The sequence below is a fragment of the Prionailurus bengalensis genome, chromosome B2 (assembly GCF_016509475.1).
Source record: "Prionailurus bengalensis isolate Pbe53 chromosome B2, Fcat_Pben_1.1_paternal_pri, whole genome shotgun sequence".
Lineage (NCBI taxonomy): Eukaryota > Metazoa > Chordata > Mammalia > Carnivora > Felidae > Prionailurus > Prionailurus bengalensis.
The window spans coordinates 22,768,818-22,791,299 of record NC_057349.1 but is presented as its reverse complement, the minus strand read 5'-3'; the positions used below and the strand labels follow the sequence as shown (position 1 = coordinate 22,791,299).

The window sequence follows — 22,482 nt, the reverse complement described above, 5'->3', positions numbered from 1 at the left end:
TGACAACAGAGACAGGAAAGCAGATTCAACAAGGCCAAATTAAGAAGAGACCATTTTTGTGGTGATACACTTTTGTTTATTTTGCTCTATGTTTTAAAACTTTGTGTTTTTTAATGTTTATTTATTTTGAGAGAGAGAAAGAGATAGCATGTGATCACGAGCAAGGGTAGGGGCAGAAAGAGAGGGACACAGAGAATCCCAAGCAGGTTCTGTACTGTCAGCACAGAGCCCGACGCGGGGCTTGAACTCATGAACCATGAGATCATGACCTGAATTTTGCTCTATTTTTAAAAATGTTTATTTATTTTTGAGAGAGAGAGAAAGCCTGAGGGAGTGGGGGAGGGTAGCAGTGGGACAGAAGATCTGAAGAAGGCTCCATGCTGACAGCAGAGAGCCTGATGCAGGGCTCAAACCCACAAAGTGCAAGATCATGACCTGAGCTGAAGTCGGACACTTAACTGACTGAGCCACCCAGGTGCCTCTACCAATTTTGTTTTTTATACTGCATTATTTATACCTTTTTTCTTGTCTTATCACACAGTGTAGAACCTTTAGTAAAATGTTCACTGGAGCTGAAAATAGCAAGCCTCCTTATCTGATTTGATTTTAAAGAGAATATTTCAACATTTAGCATGATGTAGGCTATGTATTTTTATAGTGTTTTAAAAATCATTTTAGGAAATTTTCTATTTCCAGTTTGCTAAGAGTATTTTTAAAAATCATGAGCAATTAATTCAATTTCTAACTTAGAGCTGTTTTAAAAGGTTTAGAATTTTTTTGGATTATTTCCCTTTTCTTTTCTCCTTAAAGCCTGGAATATTGTTTTCAAAATTAGCTGCCAAGATAATATTCATACTCACTCATTCACCATTAAAACTTCATTAAATGCCTACAAACTGTGAGGTACAGAGAGAACACAAAAGTCTACTAAGATAAAAAATATATTGGCAATTAATAGAAATTTTCCACCAGCACTTCCTGATTCCTTCAGAGTATGGCATCACTCTTCAGACCCAAGGAGCCAGGGAAGAAGGAACGAGCCAAAGAAATAACATTCTAAAATGACCATGAGATAATAGAAGGGAGAAAGGTTTACTGCCCCATGGAGAGGTCTCTGGCAAACACCAAAAAAATAATGAACCCTGGGAACCAAGTAGAACTTACTCGTAAAGTCATGGGCAGTTGGAGCTAGAACTAAACGGTACCCTTGGTACCATTGAACTTGGTACCATTGAACTGACCCCAGAGCCATTTGCTTGAACCAAATGGTACCCTTTAGGACAACTCTCCAGTCACTGTTTGGATACTTCCAGTCAAGGGTGGAAAGTTCTACAGGACACCCTGACCATTGTTTGCCTGCTAGAATTGTTAAAGTACCTTCTCTTACATTGAAAGGAAATTTTCTTCCTGGTGTTCTTTTCCAATGATCTCATTATGTCCTGTGAATTCACCCGAAAATTTCTCCTGCCTCTTTGTATGGTGGCTCTCCACATCGTAGAAAGCATGTACAGTGTTTCCTCGAGACTTCTGTAGTCAGGACTCAACATCTCCAGTTACTTCAACAACTCTTTATGGGAATTGTTTCCTAACTGCTCCCCATTCTCTCTCTGAATGCACTGCATTTGTCACCATCTCCCCCCAAACTTAGTACCAGAGTCACATGAAATTCTACACTAGTGAGCCAATCAGTTGGGTTAGTGTCAGGGGAAGCTGACATCTTCCTGTTCTCCTCAGTTCTACCTATTCCACCTACTTTTCCCATTCCCATTCTCTGAATCAATCCTTACTTTTCCCTTTCAGAACTTGGGCATCTTGGAGAGACACATAAGTGTCATTATGCATAAAAATTACCCAGAAGAACATCCATCCATTTTTCTAGAGGGAGAATGTGCTGGAATAGGTAACTAGCCCAATGCTCAGGAGAACAGTTCTTTATGGTGCTAAGATATTAAGGAATTTCTCCCCATAGTCCCAGGCAAGCAGTGTATCACATAACAGAGTAACTCTTTACAATAAATAAATAATGAATTTCTGTGAAATGCAAATGTGAAAGATGTATGTCAAAATATGTTACCAGCATGGCTGTGGAGTCTTGGCTGAGTCTCCCACTTACCCAGTCCTTTTTCTTCTTCAATTCACTCAGTTTCCTCTCCAACTGAAAAACAGATGTGGCGGTAATAATCACTTGCAAATGGACCTCCCAGGGAGAGATACACATGTTGGACCTTTGTACACTGTGACTTGCTATGCAAATGCATGGCATCATTGTCACAGTGCATGTGGTTTTGGCGGATAGCAAGAGATCATTGTCAAAATAACAAAATCCAACTCAGGTATCTACCACCTTTGCATTCTTATATTGCTCCAATTGATTCTGTCCAGTATTTTTAGAGAGAGAATGCTCTAGAGGCCATTATGACTCTCAGAACAATCTGCTGAATATTGTCTTAGTTCTCACTGGTTTTCATCAAGTATGGTTACCTTATGGCCTGCCTGGAGCATACAACTAATTTCCTATTTGGAAATGAACATCATTTTTATCAATTATTCCATTAGTTGCTCATCCCCCAACTTGTGACCTTTCTCTCATAGATGAGAACACGTTGATACTACAGGTGACAGACATTTCCCCCAAACCCAGGCTCTTCCCTGAGGTCCCAGCTCCTGCATTGATCTCTGGTCCCCCTGCCTCCTACTATGGGGCTCTCTGCATCAGCACACATTAGCTTCTGACTCCACAAGAAGAAGAAATGGTACATATGCAGCCAGGGAAGACAATAATTTCTAATGTGGATTCATCCAAAAGGGCCCTAAAAGGAACATCTTAGCCTTTAGAGGGTCATAAATAATGAAGATAATTTTCTCGTGTTTTATGCAAGTATAATTTTTTGGTTGTAAACAGTGAGATGATATATATGTATATTTCCTATCCCAAACTGTACACAATTAGCATTTGGAAGATTGTAATTATAGCTTGGTTGGGCTTTTTGTAGGTGCTAAAATTGATTTCTTGGCTGAATTATTTTGCAATAGACTTATACCACTAATTGTACACCTAAACGAAATTGAGTGTGAACAAATCGAATAACTTTAATTTTACCTTGGATAATAATTTATTGATGCAAATAAAACTCCTTAATTAAATCTGGCATAGCCAGGCCTGTAGAGGCCCACATAAAGGCATTCTGTCACCCAGCTTTAGTGATTATTTTAATTTTAGAATAATGCTCTGCTATTCTTAGACAGAATTGGGCATCCATTAAGGACTATGGCAGTAGTGCATTGTTTGAATTCAGTATCTCCTTGAATCCCAGATGGATTTAGGGTAGCTCTTTTTGGAAGGAGTGTTACTCATTTTTACATTATAATTAAAGACATCCAAAATTGAAACTTTCATTACTATTTCTGAAAATAGCCTCCTCATTCAGAAGCTTCCAAAGTCTCTCAAAGCAGGAGGAGATGAGTGAAATGTGGAGACACACTTTCATCCAGATCAATACAGGTTAGATACTTGATCAAAGAGAAACCATTTATATGATTATATTGTTTCCTCAGGCTGCCATAACAAGCACCACAAACCAGGTGTCTTTGAAATAAGAGAACTGTATTATCTCACAGTTCTTGATTCCAAAAGTCCAAATTCAAGGTGTCAGTGAGTCCATGCTCTTCCTGAAAACTTTAGGCGAATCCTTGCTTGCTTCCTCTAGCTTCTGGTGCTTTGTTGGCAACCTTTGGCCTTCTGTGGGGTGCGACTGAATAATTTCAGTCTCTGTCTTTGTCGCCACGTGGAGTTCTGCTGTGTGAGTCTCCACATGGCGGTCTTATAGGGACACCAGCCCTGGTGTGGGACCAGGGCCCACTCTACTCCACCATGACCTCATCTTACTTAATTACATCGGCAATGACCCTATTGTCAAGTAAAGACAGATTCTAATGTATTGGAGGTTAAGACTTCAACCTATTTGGGTAGGTGGGGGTATAGTTCAACTCATTACAATAAGAAATAATTATGGTAGCACAGTTCCAGATGTCTACTCAAGAAGGCAAGCACAAATGCAATGAATAACTCACTGCAAACAAGAATGGCTTTGTACATTCTCAGCACCCTTTAATTCCAATTAAACATGGGCTCCATCCAATGTAAAAACTATTAACTATCATGAGGTATGTAAAAGGATATCATTAAATGATGGCAACCTCTTACTGTTTCCATAGATTAGGACAAGAAGGATGAGGATTTAACTATAGTGGGAAAGTGTTAAGGCAGAACATTCGTGTCAAAATGGCACAGCACTGCAATTCCCTAGAAGAGAATTCTGCACCGGTCTTCTTCTCTGGGATGTTTTGGCAAAGCAGAATGTTCCTATTTGCTAGAGATGGATTGAGAGGAGAAATTTCTAGAAGAAAGGGGATGGGTTGGCCCAAGTTTTCTCCTCCTTCTCCTTCTCCTTCTCCTTCTCTTCCTCCTGCTCCTCCCCTTCTCCCCCTCTCCCTCCTCCCCCTTCTCCCCCTCCCCCTCCCCCCTTCTCCTCCTCCTCCCTCTCCCCCTTCCCCTCCTCTTTCTTCTTCTTCTTCTTCTTCTTCTTCTTCTTCTTCTTCTTCTTCCTCCCACTTTGGAAACATCTACTAGAGCCAAAACATGTGCATAACCTACTATCAAGCAATCCGAATTCTAGACAAATTGTCATGTGTGCACAATGAGACATAATAGCAAAAATCTGAAAACCACTAAAGTGTCTGTCAGGAGGAAAACAGGTAAATAAGTTAAAGGAATACTATGAAATGGTTTATATAAGTAAGTGTATGGTTCCACCTGTATAAACTTCGAAGATACAATATTGAATGAAAACAGCAGGCAGGAGAATGGTATGATGGTATGTGTTGTTTGAGTCCTGCCTGTGCATGTTTAAAACACACATGGTGTATTTTGTTTATAGATACATGTGTGTGGTGTGGTGTAGAATTATAAAAACCTAGATCCTCACCAGATTCACCACTGGGGTTGCCTGTTGGGAATAATCATGGGCAATAGGACCCCATGCAAATGTGACAAAATGTTAACATTTTTCATTTTGAGTGGTAGACACATGAATATCTGCTATCCTTTTGTACTTCTCCAGAAATACAAGCAGAAGAGAGACATGTTTCTTGCTGGACAAGGCTTGTATTTAGCCACCCTCATAGCCTGGACCCACTGAGGCAAGAATGGCAGGAACCTGGAACGTCAAAGGCCCTGCAGCTATTGTCTGGCCTTGAGTGGGTAACTCTCAGTTTCCTCAGCTGTAAAGCAGTGACCAAGGTAGTTCTGGATGTTGGGGAAACTGCCCTCCCAGTTCTGCCTCATTTCTCTGCCTCATTGCTGTAGCTTTCTTGCCTTTGCTCACTTTTTCCTCTTGCTTGGAACTCCCTTTCCATTTTTTGGCTGAAAGCCTGGGCATATTCATATTTAAAAATATTTTAAAAATAGACTTATACCATTTTCACCCATTTACTCCTAACCCTTTCCTTCCACCTTTGGTAAACACCAATCAGTTGTCTGCTTCTATGAGCCTTTTTCTTCCTTTTTTAAACTCCACATATAAGAGAGATCATACGATTTGTCTTTCTCTGTCAAACTTATTTCACTTAGCATAATGCCCTCAGAGTTCATCCATGTTGTCACAAATGGCAAGATTTCACTGTTGTTTTTTTTTTTTTTGATGACTAACTGATATTCCACTCTCTCCATATACCATAATTTCTTTGTCCATCCGTCCATTAATAGGTCGTTTCCATGTCTTAGCTATTGTAAATAATGCTGCAATGAATATGGGGGTGCAGATATCTTTTTGACTTAGTATTTTTGTTTTCTTCGGATAAATATCCAAAGAAACCATCCAAACCTGGATGGCTCAGTTGCTTAAGTATCTGACTCTTGATCTCAGCTTAGGTCTTGATCTCAGGGTTGTGCTTAGACTCCATGCTGGCTGTGAAACAAACAAACAAACAAACAAACACCCTCCCTAATTATCTGGATAAATATCCAGAAGCAACATTCCTGGATCATATGGTAGTTCTCTTTTAACTGTTTTTCAATGGGTGTTGGTGGTTTCTTCTGATGTAAAGAAGGTTTTAATATGATGTAGTCTCACAAAATGAAAAGAAAACCTACCAAATGGGGAAAAAGTTTTGCAAAGCATATCTGATAAGACATTAATATACAAAATATATAAAGAACTCATACAAACTAATAACAAAAAACCCCCAAACAATCTGATTTAAAAAAGTGCAGACGATCACAATATACATTTTCTCAAAGAAGAGAAAGAGGCAACCAACAGTTACATGAAAAGATAGTCTACATCATTAATCATCAGTGAAATGCAAACCAGAACCACAATGAGATGTCACTTTGCACCTGTTAGAATGGCTACTATCAAAAAGACAAGAGATAACAGGTGTTGTTAAGGATGTGGAGAAAGGGAACCCTGTGCACTGTTGGGGGAAATATACATTGGTGCAGCCACTGTGGAAAACAGTATGGAGATTCCTCAAAAAATTAAAAATCAAACTACCATAAGATTTAGCAATTCCACTGCTTAATATTTATGCAAAGAAAATTAAAATACTAACTTGAACATTTATCTGGAGCTCCATGTTCATTGCAGCATTATTTACAATAGTCAAGACATGAAAACAACTTAAGTGTCCACTGATGGATAAAAGGATAAAGAAATTGTGGTAGATATACACAATGGAATATTATTCAACCAAGGAAATCTTGCCATTTGGAACAATACAGAGAGACCTTGAGGGCATCATGCTGAGATAAGTCAGTCAGAGGAAGACAAATACCATGTGATCTCACTCAGATGTGGCATCTATGGGAAAAAAAAGAAACACCACTTACCAAGCTTATAGACACAGAGAACAGAATGGTAGCTGCCAGAGGTTAGGATTGGGAGGGCATGGCGAAATGGGTGAAAGGGGGTCAAAAGTCATAGACTTCCAGTTATAAATCAGACAAGTCCTGAGGATTATAATGCACAGCAAGGGGACTATAGTTAGTAATTCTGTATTGCATACATAAAAGTTGTTCACTTAGTAGGTCTTGAAAGTTCTTATCTCAAGTAAAAACCATTTTGTAACTATCTTTCGTGATGGATGTTAACCAGACTAATTGTGATCATTTTGCAATATATACAAGTATCAAATCATTATGGTGTACGCCTGAAACTAATATCGTGTTACATGTCAATTATACCTCAATTTAAAAGAGAGAGAACCTGGGCCAGATCTTAGATTTTTGTCTCTAAGCCACTAGTGTTTACAAGCTGTAATGAAATGTACACATATATATCTGTAAATCTATGCGTTCTCAATGGATCTGTTTCCAAATTCCACATTAAACAGTCTTATTCAGTCTAGCATAATTATATGGGCTTTGACACTAGACAAAATTGTTTGCATCCTCTCTCTGCTGTTAACCATTTCCACGTCCCTGAACAAACTGCTGAACCTGTTTATGTCTCTGTTTTCTTGTGTGTCAAATGAAAATAATAATAACTATCATGTAGGATTAAATGACATAAGGTGTTAATCAGTGGATCCCTTCATGCATTCTGAAACTACGTATTGAGTCCCTACTGTGTTCTAGGTGCTTTCCTAGGCACTGGGGGATAATTCATTCATTCTTCACTAAATATTTATTGAGTACCCACACTGTACTAGTAATTGGGAACCACACTGTGTGAAACAGTCATGGAGATTGCATTGTAGGGGAGGGAGACAGACATTGAGCAAGATTCAATAAATAATATTTAGTAAGTTAGGTTGTGACAGGTTCTTTGGGAAAGTCCCAGAGGAGGGAAGAGGGTAGAGAGATGTGTGAGGTCAGGGGGCAGGAAGGATATTGCAACCTTCCCACGATGGGGTTCTTGACATTGGTGTCTGCCGTCAAGGAGCACACAGCCGAGTGCTCTTCTTCAGTACACAGCGGGCACAACTTGACACTCCATGGGTTGCATCTGTTGTGGTTGTTGATGATGCTTTTGTATTGAAGGAAAAACATCTGAACTCAATGCCATGTGAGCCTGGGTCACACATGTATGGTCACTGATCACTGACTCAGTTTACCAGCTGGCTCCTCATTGATTCATGACCCCTTTTGGAGTTTCCCTGGGTGAAATCTGAAACTGGCCACCATACTCAGAGGGCAGGGAGAGACTGAAGAAAGACTCAGGCCACTCTATGTTGGTAGGTGGCTGTTTTATTGAGCAAAGGGAATTTACATACAAGGTTTGTTTTGCTCAGCAGCAAGATGAATGGATCTCCACACCTGCCCACCACATCTTAAAGCCTTAACTGATTTCAGTCACACATGTCATGCAGGTGCTCTCAACACCACATCATTATCTCAAGGCTTTGTCCTTGGAGCATCTTCTGGGAGGAGGAGGAGCAAGGAGAACCCATATTTCAAGGACAGGGAAAGGGCTGAGGACCCTCCCATTGACTGGGTCCGGCTTATAGGTCTGCTGGTGGTCACCTCTTCTCCATGACTTCCCCCAACCGTCTCAGACACACGCACCTACACAGACTCACCTCCTCCAGATCTTCCAGTCTTGCGCCAGCATTTTCTTTCCACAGTGAAGGCAGTGGAAAAGACTGAATATTTTCAGAATGGCAGAGAATTGCTTTCATGCCTGCTTCCAAACCTGCACAATTTGAGAACTTGGGTCAATCCAGACCCAGAGTGTATAAAATGCTCATTTTATGACTGTCATAGGAGTACAGACTTTCTAGAAAAGGAAAGAAATCCATTATCTCCCCTAATGGATGTTATAGGTAGCTTCTACTAAATATTGAATAAAACAAACTTAGAACAATCCTCTGTGCTGAGTTTATGATGCAGTCTATGGCTCCCATAAGGGAATAAATGATAATGGAGAGAGAAATATTTACCCAAACCAAAAGTGGGAGTCATTTACTTAGTCATTAACTGTGATACTGGCACAATGTTCAAATTATTGTGCTAAAATAATTCATTTCTTAAACACATAAATATCATCAAGCACATAATTTAAAACTTTCCATCTTAACTGTTCATTTAAAAGAAGACAAAGATTAGTTAAATAATCCTAACTCAAATAGAGGTTCCTTTCAGGGAGATGGAAAACTTTCCATGGACAAAGTGACTGTGTGGACAAGTGCCAGAAGTAATAGGCCCTCATGTGAAGAGGCTATTTAAGCATTGCTACAGGGCTTTCTCTGGGAAAGATGTCACTGACTGAGTAACAAGCCCTTTACTTAATCTGGGCTCTCCTCCTTTGTTCCCTGTGCCTACCCTCATCCTCCCCTTCTCTTTCTCTGGGCCTGGGGTCAGCTTCCACAACCTCCAGGAAGAAGTCCCTGTATGCTCCAGCACACTGCTTCATCTTCTTTCCACCCATCTGTAAGGCTGATGGTCTGAGCTGCACCATGTTTTCCCCCATTTTCCCACACATGCATGTCTTGTTGTCCTCAGAAAGCAAGAGACAGAGCCTCCACAGCAAGGCGGTCACACTTCCAATAGGTGTCCCCAGTCATTCTTGATACCATTATGGGCATCTTTTTGTGTTGAATAATTTGGTATGAATCAAAAACCCACACATTACTGTATTTTGCCACAAACTTTCCCAAGAATCTGTCTACTCACATCACAAGGCACAGACAGTCCCGCCCTTCTACCTGAGATTGCTTCTGGGAAAGAATACAAGGATTTCTAAATATTTGCTGTCGTCTCTCTTTGAAACTGCATAATGTCTTAAGTAGCTATAATTAACATCAGGAAAACAGAGGAAACCCTGAAGTTATCTGGAAGAGGGTCTTGTATTGACTGACCCAGTTTTAGGAGGATGGAGAGGAGGGTCAGGTTAAAATGACTTATTCTATTTTCCGTGGTTAAAAAACAATGTGTTTTCATGCTGGGAAAGTAGACATTAAAAACAGGCAAAAGAAGAAAATAAAAACTACCAGCAATCCTGCTCCTAAGGTAACCACTTCTCACAGTTCAGTTGATATTCTTCTAGTCTTTTTGTATTCGCATATATCTGTATTTTCTTTTCCGATAATAGAGTAATTTTTAACAACATTGTTTTATAACCTGATTCAATTAGAAATATATTCAGAATATTTTCTGTTATTGGATTTCCTTCTGCATAGGATTCAGAATGACTGTTCTTGGCTTCTGCCTTTTGGCCATACCCTGTGTCCAAATTTGGTAGCAAATTCTGTTGGCTCTGCCTTCACAACAGATCCAGAATTTTGCTACGGCGTTACCCTGGTGCAAGGCACCCTTGGAATATTGCAACATCTTCCTAATAGACCCTCCCCTTTTGACTTGTTCCCTTATGCTTGTCTTAAACACAGCAGCCAGAGTGATTACTTAAAAACCTGAGTCGGATCACATTGCTCCTCTCCCAAGCCCTCTATAGGCTCCTCCTTCCACGGACTAAAATTCAAAATTCTTACTGTGATCAGTAAGGCCCTATACCATATGCCTCACCTTATTTACTTCTTTCCCTCCTACTGACTCCACTTCAGCCACAGTGACTTCCTTGCTGTTTCTTGAATATGCTCCAGCCTTAGGGCCATGCATTTTCTGTTCTTCCTTTCTAGAATACTCTAGAACATTCTCTACCCCCAACTTGTTCCTTTGCCTCTTCCAACTTTATTTAGATATCATCTTCTCAATGAGACCTTCCCCAAGTAGCCTATTTAATATTTTCTAACTCCTACCCAAACCCTTTCTCCATACACTCTCCATCTTCCTGCCCTGTTGGATTTTTCTCCACAGTCAACATCACTCTCCAACATACCAAGTATTGTACTTTTGTGAAAAATGTGTTACATTTGTTGCCTTTACCTACCCTCCCCAACCCAGCATGCAGGCTCCACAAGGCCAGACTTTCTGTCTGTGTCATTCATACATTTCTCTCCTATGTACCTGGTACCATGCCTGGTACAGAATGAAGAAAAAGCATGTCACCTGTGGGTAGATCGTGGTATGTTTAAGCAGTCTCTATTGTTGGGCATCTCGTTGTAGCAATTTCCTCTCCTCTTATAGATAATGCAGAGATCCATAAAACTAAGTGCTTTTGCTCATACACTATTTCTTTAGAACAAATTCTCAGAATTAGGTATACATTTTTGTTTTACAGCTTTCAATACATGGTGCCAATTTACTTTCCAAAATGTCTACATCAAAGAACTCTCATACCAGCTGTGGTCCAAGTCAGTGACCGTTTGTCCACACCCACATCAACTCTGGGTGGTACCAGGAATCTCCATGTGTGTGTCTTCCCAATCCAATCAACAGCTTCTCAGGAAATACAATGAGAGGTTTAAGTACTTTGACACTGGGGTGAATGGAACTCATTGGACCAAAATTTTCCAAAGGCTGAGACTCTAGAGAGTAAGTGAGGTGGTAAAAGAGGAGGAGCATTGGCAGGGAGAGGGACTGTCTTGGGCTGACCACGTGAAGATGTAGCAGTGCCACCTGACCCTGCTATTGTCAGGCAACACTGAGACCATGATGTCATGCAGATGCTTGTCTGCATAGTTTTTCTTCTTCTTTTTTTAATGTTTATTTATTTATTTGAGAGAGAGAGAGAGAGAGAGAGAGAGAGAGAGAGAGAACAAGTGGGAGAGGGCCATAGAGAGAGGGAGACACAGAATTCAAAGCAGGTTCCAGGCTCTCAGCTGTCAGCACAGAGCTCGACGCAGGGCTCAAACACCCGGACTGCAAGATCATGACCTGAGACAAAGTTGGATGCTTAACTGACGGAACCATCGAGGCGACCTGCATGGTTTTTCTTTTTTAACAGATTCTTGTAGAACACCTATTCTGTACAAAGCTCTGTGCCTGCCCCGTACTGTTTGGACACCAAATGCATGCTGGTCCCTGCCCCAGAGAGAGCAGCAACCCAGCCGGGGAAAGAAGACACACTTAAATAACTCCAGAGTTATTCATCTGGCACTGCTCATCCCACACCTGACTGGTACATTTGTTACAATGAATGAACCCACACTGACACATCATTATCACCCAGAGTCCATAGTTTACATTAGGGTTGACTCTTGGTGTGTGTGATCCCTACAGCCTTGGCAAATATAAGTGACATGCGTTCACTGTCATAATGATGAAGTTTTGGGGTGATGGGGATTCATGGGGTCTGGAGCCAACAGCCAAGAAAGAATTCTTGAAGATGTCTTTGGTGCAAAAAGGCGATTTTATTAAAGCATGGGGACAGGACCCATGGGCAGGAAGAGCTGCATTATAAGTGTGTGGGGGGGAGGGTGTTATGGAGTCAGAGAGCGGAGAGGGAGTTTCCAAAGAGACTTTCACATGCTAAAGACTTACTGGAGGCCTAGCTATTGTCAAACTAAGGTTGTTTTTCTCCCTAACAAAGCATTACCATTAAGACAGTTCCTGGACTTTAGGCTATGATGGGATTGTCCTTTCTGGTAAACTGGTGGAGACTCTTATCAGTTTAACCATTTGTTTTTTTGTCCTTCCCTGTTTTGGGGTAGCGTGGAGTGTCCAAGGAATATCAGACTTGTTGGGGTTGGTGGGGGTGGGGAGGGGTACTGTTAGCCTGCACTTTGCCCTCAGCTTGCCCCATGCTCCCTCATCAATAGTATCATGCAGAAAGATTTCACTGCCTCCCAGATGTGCTGCATCTATTCATCCCTCTTTTCCTCTTAACCTTTCTCAACCTCTGATCTTCTTATTGTCCCCAAAATTTTGCCTGGAAGAGATGTCATAGAGTTGGAATCATACAGTATGTAGACTTTTCAGATTGGCTTCTTTCAGTTAGTAATGTGCATTGAAGTTTCCTTCATGTGTTTTCATGACTTGGTAGCTCATAGTGCTGAATAATATTATGCTGTCTGGATGTAACAAAATTTATCTATCCATTCACCTACTTAAGGACATCTTGGTTGCCTCCAAGTTTTGGCAGTTATGAATAATGTTGTTATAAACATTCTTGTGCAGGTTTTTGTGTGAACATAAATTTTCAATTCCTTTGAGTAAATATCAAGGAGCTCAATTGCTGGATTGTATGGTAAGAGTATGTTTAGTCTTGTGAGAAACCGCCCAACTGGCTTTCAAAGTGGCTGCACCATTTTGCATTCTCACTAGCAATGAATGAGAGTTCCTGTTACTTTCAGCCAGTTTTCAAAACTGTCACATTTCACAAAGAACATGAAGCTTGAGAAGGACCTTGAACTATGGGTAAATGAAATTCATGAATGGACAAAAGAGAAGAGAAGAGATTGTGGTCTGGAATCATGTTCTGGGAAGCTATGCAGCCCAGAAAAGACTTAGGCATGAAGAGGAATGATAAACAGATAATCACTGACTACTCCCATGGGGACATATCATTTCCCCTTGAAACTTGGATGCTACTGCTTAGACCTCTCTGTCCTCAGCAAACTTCCCGGGCAAAGCTATTGGGGGTGTCTCCTTTGGGACAGGTGTAGTAAGGAATTTGGTTTCACCCAGAGAGATCTCACTTTTATCCCTGGCTCCTGGAAGGTAACCATTAAACCCTTGGAACTCCCTGAGTGATAGGACAGTCTTTGCTATCCAAGTGAGCCCCTTGGACCACAGATAGCTTATGCTAATGGGTGGCTCAGGATGGGCCCCTCAGACTATGTGATAACAGTCCAAATTCCTTAGAGAGGGAGATGGAATTGAGTTCAGACCAATGGGCAATCAATCAATCAGTCGTGCCTATGTAATGAAGCCCCAATAACATCTCTGGACACCAAAACATGGGTGGGTTTCCCTGGTTGGCAATACTCCTTGTGTATCCTCACACACTGATGCTGAGAGGGTGTCACCTCCTGAGGACAATGGAAGTCTTATGTTTGGAAACCCCTGGACTCTGTCCTCTGTGTGTCTTCCTTTGGTTGGTTCTAATCCTTTCCCTGTAATAAACTGTAGCCATGAGTATAACAGCCTTCAGTGAGTTCTGTGAGCCCTTTCAGTGAACTGTTGAAACTGGAGGTAGTTTTGGAAAGTCCCTGAATTTACAGATGATGTCAGAATCAAGGGTAGCCTTGGGAACTGTTCCTTCAGACTCTACAGCTTGACTGGCTCCAGGTAAGGCCCCCCTCTGCCTCTGTGCCTCCTCTAGACAACAAACAACTTTGAATTGTTCTCTATTTCTATTGTTCCACTGGAATCCCAAGAAATGGCCACATGCTGTTGTTGTTTATTGCAGATTTCAGAAATGGGTCTTAGAGGAAATAACAAAGTTCTTATCTTTAGTAGTATCCCTAACAGTCCATATATCATCATAATGTGGAATATACATGCCATATATATATAGAGAGAGAGAGGGATGGAGAGGGAGAGAGAGAGAGAGAGAGAGAGAGAGAGAGAGAGAGAGAGAATCTGGCAATGTGTGACCTGCATTCTGTGTGGTGTGGAAATGACACTTCCTAAAATAGGAAGGGCCTCTTTCCCTTGTGTTTTCCACATGGCAAGGTCATTCTGTGCATGAATGCAGGTGGAGTCTTTATAAAATAAAGCCCAACTCTCCTGTTTGTGCTTCCTCTGGCCTTTCAGACTAAACAAATCCTTTGCATTGGCAAAGGGCCGGACAAGCATTTAGTATTAATTAATTCTTGGAAGTCTCTGGGGAAAAGGTAAGTATTCTTGGGAACTGACAAAACGGACTTTTCATTAAGCAGGTAAAGCATTTCCCTGAGGCTTGAGCTTTTCCACCTCAGGAGTCCCCCTTGCACGGGGCTGGCCCAGGGGCATCCTGCCACCCCAGTGCCTGGGGGCCCTATGGACGAGGGCACCAATGTGCCGTGTGTGTGTGTGTGTGTGTGTGTGTGTCTTAACTTTTACTTTCACTGACAGTCTCACACCAGGCTTTTCAATTCTGGTGTTTTTCCCACTTAGAACATGAATCTGACCAGTTATATTTGGATGTTCAAAAGGAGAACCTACTGGTATCTGTTGCTGACATAGTGTAAAATTTGCTTGGGTTAAATGTCTGTCCTTGGCAACTTTCTACTGTGTTCCAGGTAAGTCTTTTATCATTTTTGAAATGTACATGATGACTTTTGCCTGCTGGAAGCTGTGTTTGCTTTCTTCTCTTTTGCCCTTCTCACCTCATCCCCTGCAGACCCATATTCTTCAATCTAGAAATAGGCTGGAGGCACTGAGGGGGTGGGGAGAATCCTGTGTCAGAATTTGCACTGTCCATTGAGTGTGTAAATAGAGCAGTGATCCTGCTATCCCTTCCATGTGTTGTGTGTTTATCACACTTAGATCCAATCACAGAGTTTGCCGCTAAAGGGACTGTAGATGCCACACTACCCACTACTCACTTATCACAGTGACTTTGCATCCACTTTTTGTTGAGGCACATCTGTCTCATCCACTATGAGACAGAGGCTTCCTGTTAGTCCCAAATAGGGCTCTGCACATTCTAATGCTCAATGTGGTGCATAGTTCTCTGATTTACCAATATTCAGTTCTCTGCTAATTTTGGATTACAATTTTCCACACTTTTGAATTTAGGGATGGCAAAGTGATGAGCTCCATACAGACATGAGAAGAGAAGTGAGGTGTGTCCTTCTGGGCTAAGACATTTAGTTGCCAGAGTTTACCTTATTGCCTGCCCCCTCTCTTGTGGGGAATAGTGAAGCCTCACATAGAGGTGCAGGTGTCCTAAAATGGTATATAGTAATTTTTTGGAGAAAAACCTCCTTGCCACCAGCATCCATCTTGGACATGTAGCGTGAGGGGGAAATAACCTTTCAGTGTGCGTAGCCTCTGAGATTTTGGTGGTTTTGTTAGTATAACCTAGCCTAGTTTATGGGTTGGCAAACTACTGCCTATGGGCCAAATCTGGCCCCCCCCACCTGTGTTTATAAATAAGTTTTATTAGAACATAGCTACACCCATTCATAAACATTCATTATGGGTATACATACAGCTGCTTTCATGATGCAGTAACAGTGATGAATAGGTGTAACACAGACAGCATGGCCTGGAAAGCAGAAAATATTTACTATTTGGCCCTGTAAAGACAAGGCTAGCTGATACCTGCCTATCCTGATTGAAATATTCAGTAAAAGCTTTTAAATAATCCAATCGACACTATAAAAGGTGGAAGCCCAAAATTGTTTCTAAAATCATGTCAAATTATTTTGCATGATAATCAGAGCAACTTAATTGGCAAGTATGTATCAAGTACCGTTATGTGTCAGGTTTGGGGAGAATGCTTTCTCCTTGGGGCCCTCTATGTTCAGGGGTGGGGGAATGTGCTCCCCTTCTTTGTAAATTTGGGAAATAAGGACTGACGCTGGGAAGGAGGCTGTGACAAGAGAAAAAAAAAAAAAACTCAAGGACTCGGCATGGACCAAGGGATTTCTCACTACTATCTCCACTAAAATTCATTCATTGATTCATTCATTACATATGTTATAAGCTGATGCCATTGATTGAGTCCAGAACAGAATAGATGACACTAAGAAATCTTGAGGCAATTACAATACACCATGGTTAAGTGTTAGGATGGGAGGGGCACAAGTTGCTCAGGGAAGGTTCTTCCTTATTCCTATCCCTATTCCTACCCTTGACCCAGCCAAAGTGGTAACTGCTGAAACTCCCTGAAACTGAAGTCAGGCAAAGGCTAAGAATTGGTGACCCACTAGGTACAGTACTTAGGAATTTCCTTCCCTCTGGAGAAACTCTGGAGCAATCTCTTCACAACCAGATCGGATGGATGGCGGATCACGTAGCAATTTCTAGATCCTTACTTTAGCCAGAACCCCGCCACTAAGGCTTGTAACACAAAAGAGCTTTCCCCATGCATATCTGCCTCTAGCTCTTTTCATCTGATGGAGAGAAGCATCCTATTGATCATGACAGCACAAGGAACTGTGATTTTCTTTTTTTCAGGGGGTGGGGCTCTTCAGTTGGGAGGGAAGGGCTGGCTAAGCTGGGTGGCAGGTAATTGAGCGGTAGAGACACACAAGCTGAAATGATAATAAATGTGGATGCTGCAGTCTGAGGTTTTATGTGAAGTTTGCCTTTCCCACATTTGTACCTCCAACAAATTGATTCGATACCCAGTTCCAGTCATCATCTTATTTCAAATTCGGTTACCTAGGAAACAGAGGGCACACTGCTGGGACAGTCTGCCTGTGTCCTGTGCTGACTGAAGCTATTAAAGCCCATCAACTTGGCCTCCGAGAAGCACTGAACATGGACAATTTCTACTTCCAGCCAGGTTCTTATTTATTTATTTTACTGCCCTGGCAGCAAAATGAGTTATTGAACCATTCAGTCTATCGATTGGGATAGCTTTTCCCCTTGAGTCCCTCAGATGCCCGAAGCCCTTGGGACCTGGTGGCAGCCCAGGAGACTTTTGTTGATGGTGAGTCCTCACAGGGGAAGCCAGGCAAACATTCACCTTCAATTTCATGGAGACAGGGGTCTGGGCTGCAATGAGGCATGGCACCACCATATCAAGGTTCTTACTATCTTTGAACATACGGACAAACACACATGCACACAAAACTTTGCATGTAATATAATGGAGGAACTAGACTCCCAGGCTAAATATTTTTATCTAAATTTATTCTTCTGGGGATGAGTTTTCTTAGTTTTGAAAAAAGTAAATAAGCTTTTGATATGTCCAAGATCCAACAATCCTAGGGACTATCTGACCCCAAGGGAAATTGTATTTCATTGTGCATCCTGGGAGATCTCTCAGTCCATTTATATTTGTTCTAAATATAGCGAACATGATGGAAATCATGCTTCTGTTTTTGTACAACCTGAGGACAAAGAATGGTTTTATACATTTTTAAGTGTAAAATGTAAAAAAAGACTACATTTACATTTTGGGGGTGGGAACAGTTGTTCAAGGAGTTGAGGGTATTGATTGCTTCTTGGTCTGAAAAACCTAAAATATTTACTACCTAGACCTTTATAGAAAAAGTTTGCCAGCTCCCAGCACCACTTGACTTTTTCCCCTGTGATAGCTCTTCCCTCACTGGCTGAGGACCCAATGTGGATGCTGTGCCAGCTTCCAAGTATGTCACTCCCAATTAGACATTCAGGGACCAGGGAAATGACCATTGGGACAGAGTTTATGGACCCAGTGGGCCCATTGTGAGCTGGGCCTAGCCATTTGTTACCCAGCCCCCTTATGTTCCTCAGTTAAGGTAGGCAGGCATGACATTGCTTTATGGCTTTACGATGTCAACAATGTCCTCAGAATATTTGGGTATTTGCTTTCTCCAGTGTACAGTAATCCAAGTAAATGACTTTATTTTCCATTAGGGAAGACATGAGAAATCATTACCATGTATACTTTCCATGATTGCAAGGCCTACCTGCCTGTCTTCTCCCTCCCTCCCTCCCTTCCTCCTTCCCTTCCCTTCCTTTTTTCTGAGGATGGAGACTCTCCTTCAGTCTGTAGGTTCTGGATCAGGTTTGGGAACTGAGCAAAACTGGGGCACTGCCTAGCTCATCCATTCTGGATTTCTTGGATTGCACAGATAGAATGCCATCCTTACTGGCTGCCCATCTATTTTACCCCTAGGGGCCCTGAGGTTTTTAAATTTTTAAATTTTTAAAAATAAAGTTTATTTATTTTTGAGAGAGGGAGAGAGAGAGAGAGAGCAAGTGAGCATGCAAGCAGGGGAGGGGCAGAGAGAGTGGGAGACAGAGAATCTCAAGCAGGCTCTGCACCGCCAGCACAGAGCCTGATGTGGGGCTTGAACTCATGAACTGAGAGATCATGACCTGAGCCAAAATCAGGAGTTGGACGCTTAACCAACTGAGCCACCCAGGCACCCCTAAGGGCCCTGAGTTCTAGTGACTATTTGTTTCCTCCCTGGGGGTCAAGCTCTGTGGCTGCCCCTCTGACCTGGACACTATGATAATTGCCTTCATCTGGCTCCTGGTGGTGACATGCTATCACGTGGTCTTTCTTGTTCCAGAGTCTTTTCACCCCACTATCCTGTTGTTGGCAAGCTCAATTCTGTGGCAGCATCTCCTACAGAGCCATCACTGAGTCCCTGAGGGAAGTTGGAGCCTGTCTCACATGTGTCTTCCTTAGTGCCCTGGGAACAAGGGCATCCCCTGGACATCCCCTGGACCCTCCTTCGGAGCATATTCCTCTGCTGTGTTTTCCAACCTGATACAGTATATCCACTTGAGTGTGCACATTTCTCTGAACAGTCTCCACCATATGCCACCAAAATGCTGGCAATTCTACCTTACTTCGTGCAGCGGTTACTTTTCCATTACAAGCATGTCCGCACTGTCTCCTGGGGCTGTCCCCTGGGTGCTCCATCTGGAATCCTGGGGGAGTGCTTCCAAACCTATAGCATTTCCACTATCATACCTTGTGTTCTGCCCCCCTTGCTCCGACACACAGTCTGGCCCCCACACACGTGCCTAGGCTGCTGCTTCAGCTGGCTGGGTCCTGCTGCTCCTGTGAGATATTGTTCCTTTCCTCCTTCCCAGACCCAGAATGACCCTAGCTGGGCTGTGTTGTGCCTTAGCCTTATTAGCTCTAGTGTAGGCTTATGCCAGAAGTGGAGGTGGGTGGGACCCCAAGAGGAGCATGTGTTTTATGGAGGAGAGGCCTGTGCACCTACCTATAGCCAGGCTTCAAACATGGGGCTGGGTTAAGGGAGCTCTCTGCAAGCTCCAGGGCACCAGCAGATTTGGGCCTTTCAACCCCCGTGTCCTCACCTTGGGTATTGGGATCCCATTTTTTTTTTTTCCAGGGCCTGGCCTTGGAGCAACAGGTGTGACGTGTTTGAAAGAGTGGTCTCTCTCAAACTCTCCTGCCCTGTGGATTCAATTCCTTGCCTTGTCTTCAGTCTCCCAGCACAGAGACAAGAGCCTCCCTCTATGCTTCCAAGAAGGCCCTCGCTTTCCAGCCTAGATTTCATTGCTGATTAGTTGCTCCCGGCTTTTCTTTCTCTTTTTCCAGAAGTCTAGCAAATTCAGCAGTAGCTACACAATTCTGTTGTTCTTATAGCAATGATTTCCCTCATATTTCTCAAATGCTTGATGCCTCCCCTACCACAGATATGCTGTCCCATTTCACCCCTGGTGAAAGTTCTAGCAATTGTCCTTCTGTTTTATGCCGTGGGCTCTGGACTCCACCTCCACCAGTGATAGAGAGTTTTCATCCTCAGCTGGGTGGCAGATGATCTTGTTCCAATATCTCATTATAATGTCTCCTTTCTTGAACCACTCCTGATACCTACCGTCACAGGCTGGGTTCACTGGGAAGCTGACTCTGAGATAAAGCTTATTGTGCAGGATGTTTATTAGGGAGAAACCACATTCATGGAAGGGAGAGGACAGAAGCAGGACTGGGCAGAGGGAAGTGTCAAGCTGTGATACAGTGCTAAGATCTTTGGTGACTCCTTGTGGACCATGAAGCAGAATGACCCTTTAGAGTTGCCCCAAATGGAGTCTTTTGTGACCCTCCATCATTGGGTGTGAGCTGCCACGAAAGAGTGGCTCACCTTGGGAAAGTGGTTTTTTCCAGCATTAGCACTTTGGCCTTTGCACACTGTCTTGTGTTAACACTTCTGGTAGCTGGGGGAAGAAATGTTGTTTCTGAAGGGGATCTGAGCAGGACATCACAGTGTCCACTCCATGTATGTCAGGTTATCTGGCCCCCTATCCCAGTTTCTCTGCTGAACAACTGTGGCCTTGGATAGATCTCTTAATCTCCATAACCTTCAAGTTTCCTTAAGTTAAAAAAAAAAAGGTGAAAACCAACATATGCCCATTTTAGAAAAGCAAGCAAAATACACTCAGGTAAAAAAGTAGTCACTTGTAGGTCCACCACTCAGAAATAGACATTTCCACCCTGCAATGTGTTTCCCGCCTTTTTGCTCCATATTTTTAACAGAGTTGTAACTGCACAATGTTCAATTTTGTATTCTTGTTTTCATTTAACATTATATATGAGTGTTATCACAAACTCTTTGTAAACATTAATTGCTAAATTATTGTTTCCAGTTGTAAGCATAATAACTATTCATAACACTTTTTAGAAAAAGCACACACATCTCTCCCTTTAGAAATAACAGTAATTAAAAAGAAATAAGAGTGCAGCATGAACATGGGGAAGCAAAGGAAGGCAAGAAAGTACATGACCGTGAAGTAAATGCTTAGTCTCAGATATCAGAGGCTTCAACAGAAAGATAAAAGCCTAAAGAGAAAGAAAAGAAAGGTTCCAGTGCACTCAAGGAAAGAGAAGTTGCCCAACACCATCTTGCGTATTCTTTTAATATGACATAGCTGGGCCCATCTTATGACATTCTGGTTGATACCAACTTTATCAACTTGTCTATTAAAGGCAAACTTGACTTAGTACAGTCAAAGATGGACTACCTGTATGCCAAATGTATAACTGACTGTTAAATGGCTGAAGTTGAGAATTTGGGTCAAGAGTATCCAGTGGCTCTAAGGATTCCTGAGAATCCTAGGTTTGAATGATTACCATGCACAAAGGAACCCATGAGGATAACTACTTAATATAGAGAGTAACTCAGCACAACCGTTACATTGTGGCCACAGTTGATTGGTGGGGAGAGCTTAAAGGAAGGATATGGAAGATCCCTGGAGTTCCCATTATGTACATTTCTTTTTTATTTTTTTAAGGTTTTAAAAATTTGTTTTGAGATAATGTGTGCACGAGTGGGGGAGGGGCAGAAAGAGAGCAGAGAGAGAGTCCCAAGCAGGCTCTGCACTGCCAGCATGGAGCCCCATGGGGGGATCAAACTCCTGAACTATGAGATCATGACCCGAGCTGAAGTCAGACGCTTAACCCACTGAGCCATCCAGGTGCCCCGCATCATGTACATTTCTAACCATATGTACAACACTGAGTGGATGCCAGATGATTATGGAGCCCCTCAGTTCCAATTCTTTTTTAAAAATTTTTTTTTAGTGTTTATTTATTTTTGAGAGAGAGAGTGTGTGTGAGCAGTGGAGGGGCAGAGAGAGAGGGAGACACAGAATCTGAAGCAGGCTCCAGGCTCAGAGCTGTCAGAACAGAGCCCATTGTGGGGCTCAAACTCATGAACTGTAAGATCATGATCTAAGCTGAAGTTGGACACTTAACCAACTGAGCCACCCAGACGTGCCCCTTGCCGCCCAACCCCCAAGCTCAGTTCCAATTCTTAAGAGTTCCTCTGCCTTCCTTTACCAACTTTTTCTGTCCCCAGTTCATATAGCACTATGCTATAGAATGAATTATTCTATTTACCCATGTGCTCTCTTATAAGCTGAGTATGATTAAATATACTCACTTTTTGTTGTTTTTAAATCGATATCTTGTGGTGTGTTTTTTTTGTTTTAGAGAGACAGAGAGTGCAGGAGCAGGGGAGGTGCAGAGGGAGGAAACGAGAATCTTAAGCAGGCTCCATGCACAGCACTGAGCCTGATGT

The 22,482-nt window shown here is 42.2% G+C and overlaps 1 pseudogene; it reads left to right on the top strand.

Annotated features, from left to right (window-relative positions):
- The first annotated feature begins 20,548 nt into the window (after window positions 1–20,548).
- On the top strand, window positions 20,549–22,039 carry LOC122490603 (annotated as a pseudogene).
- Window positions 22,040–22,482: the final 443 nt, after the last annotated feature.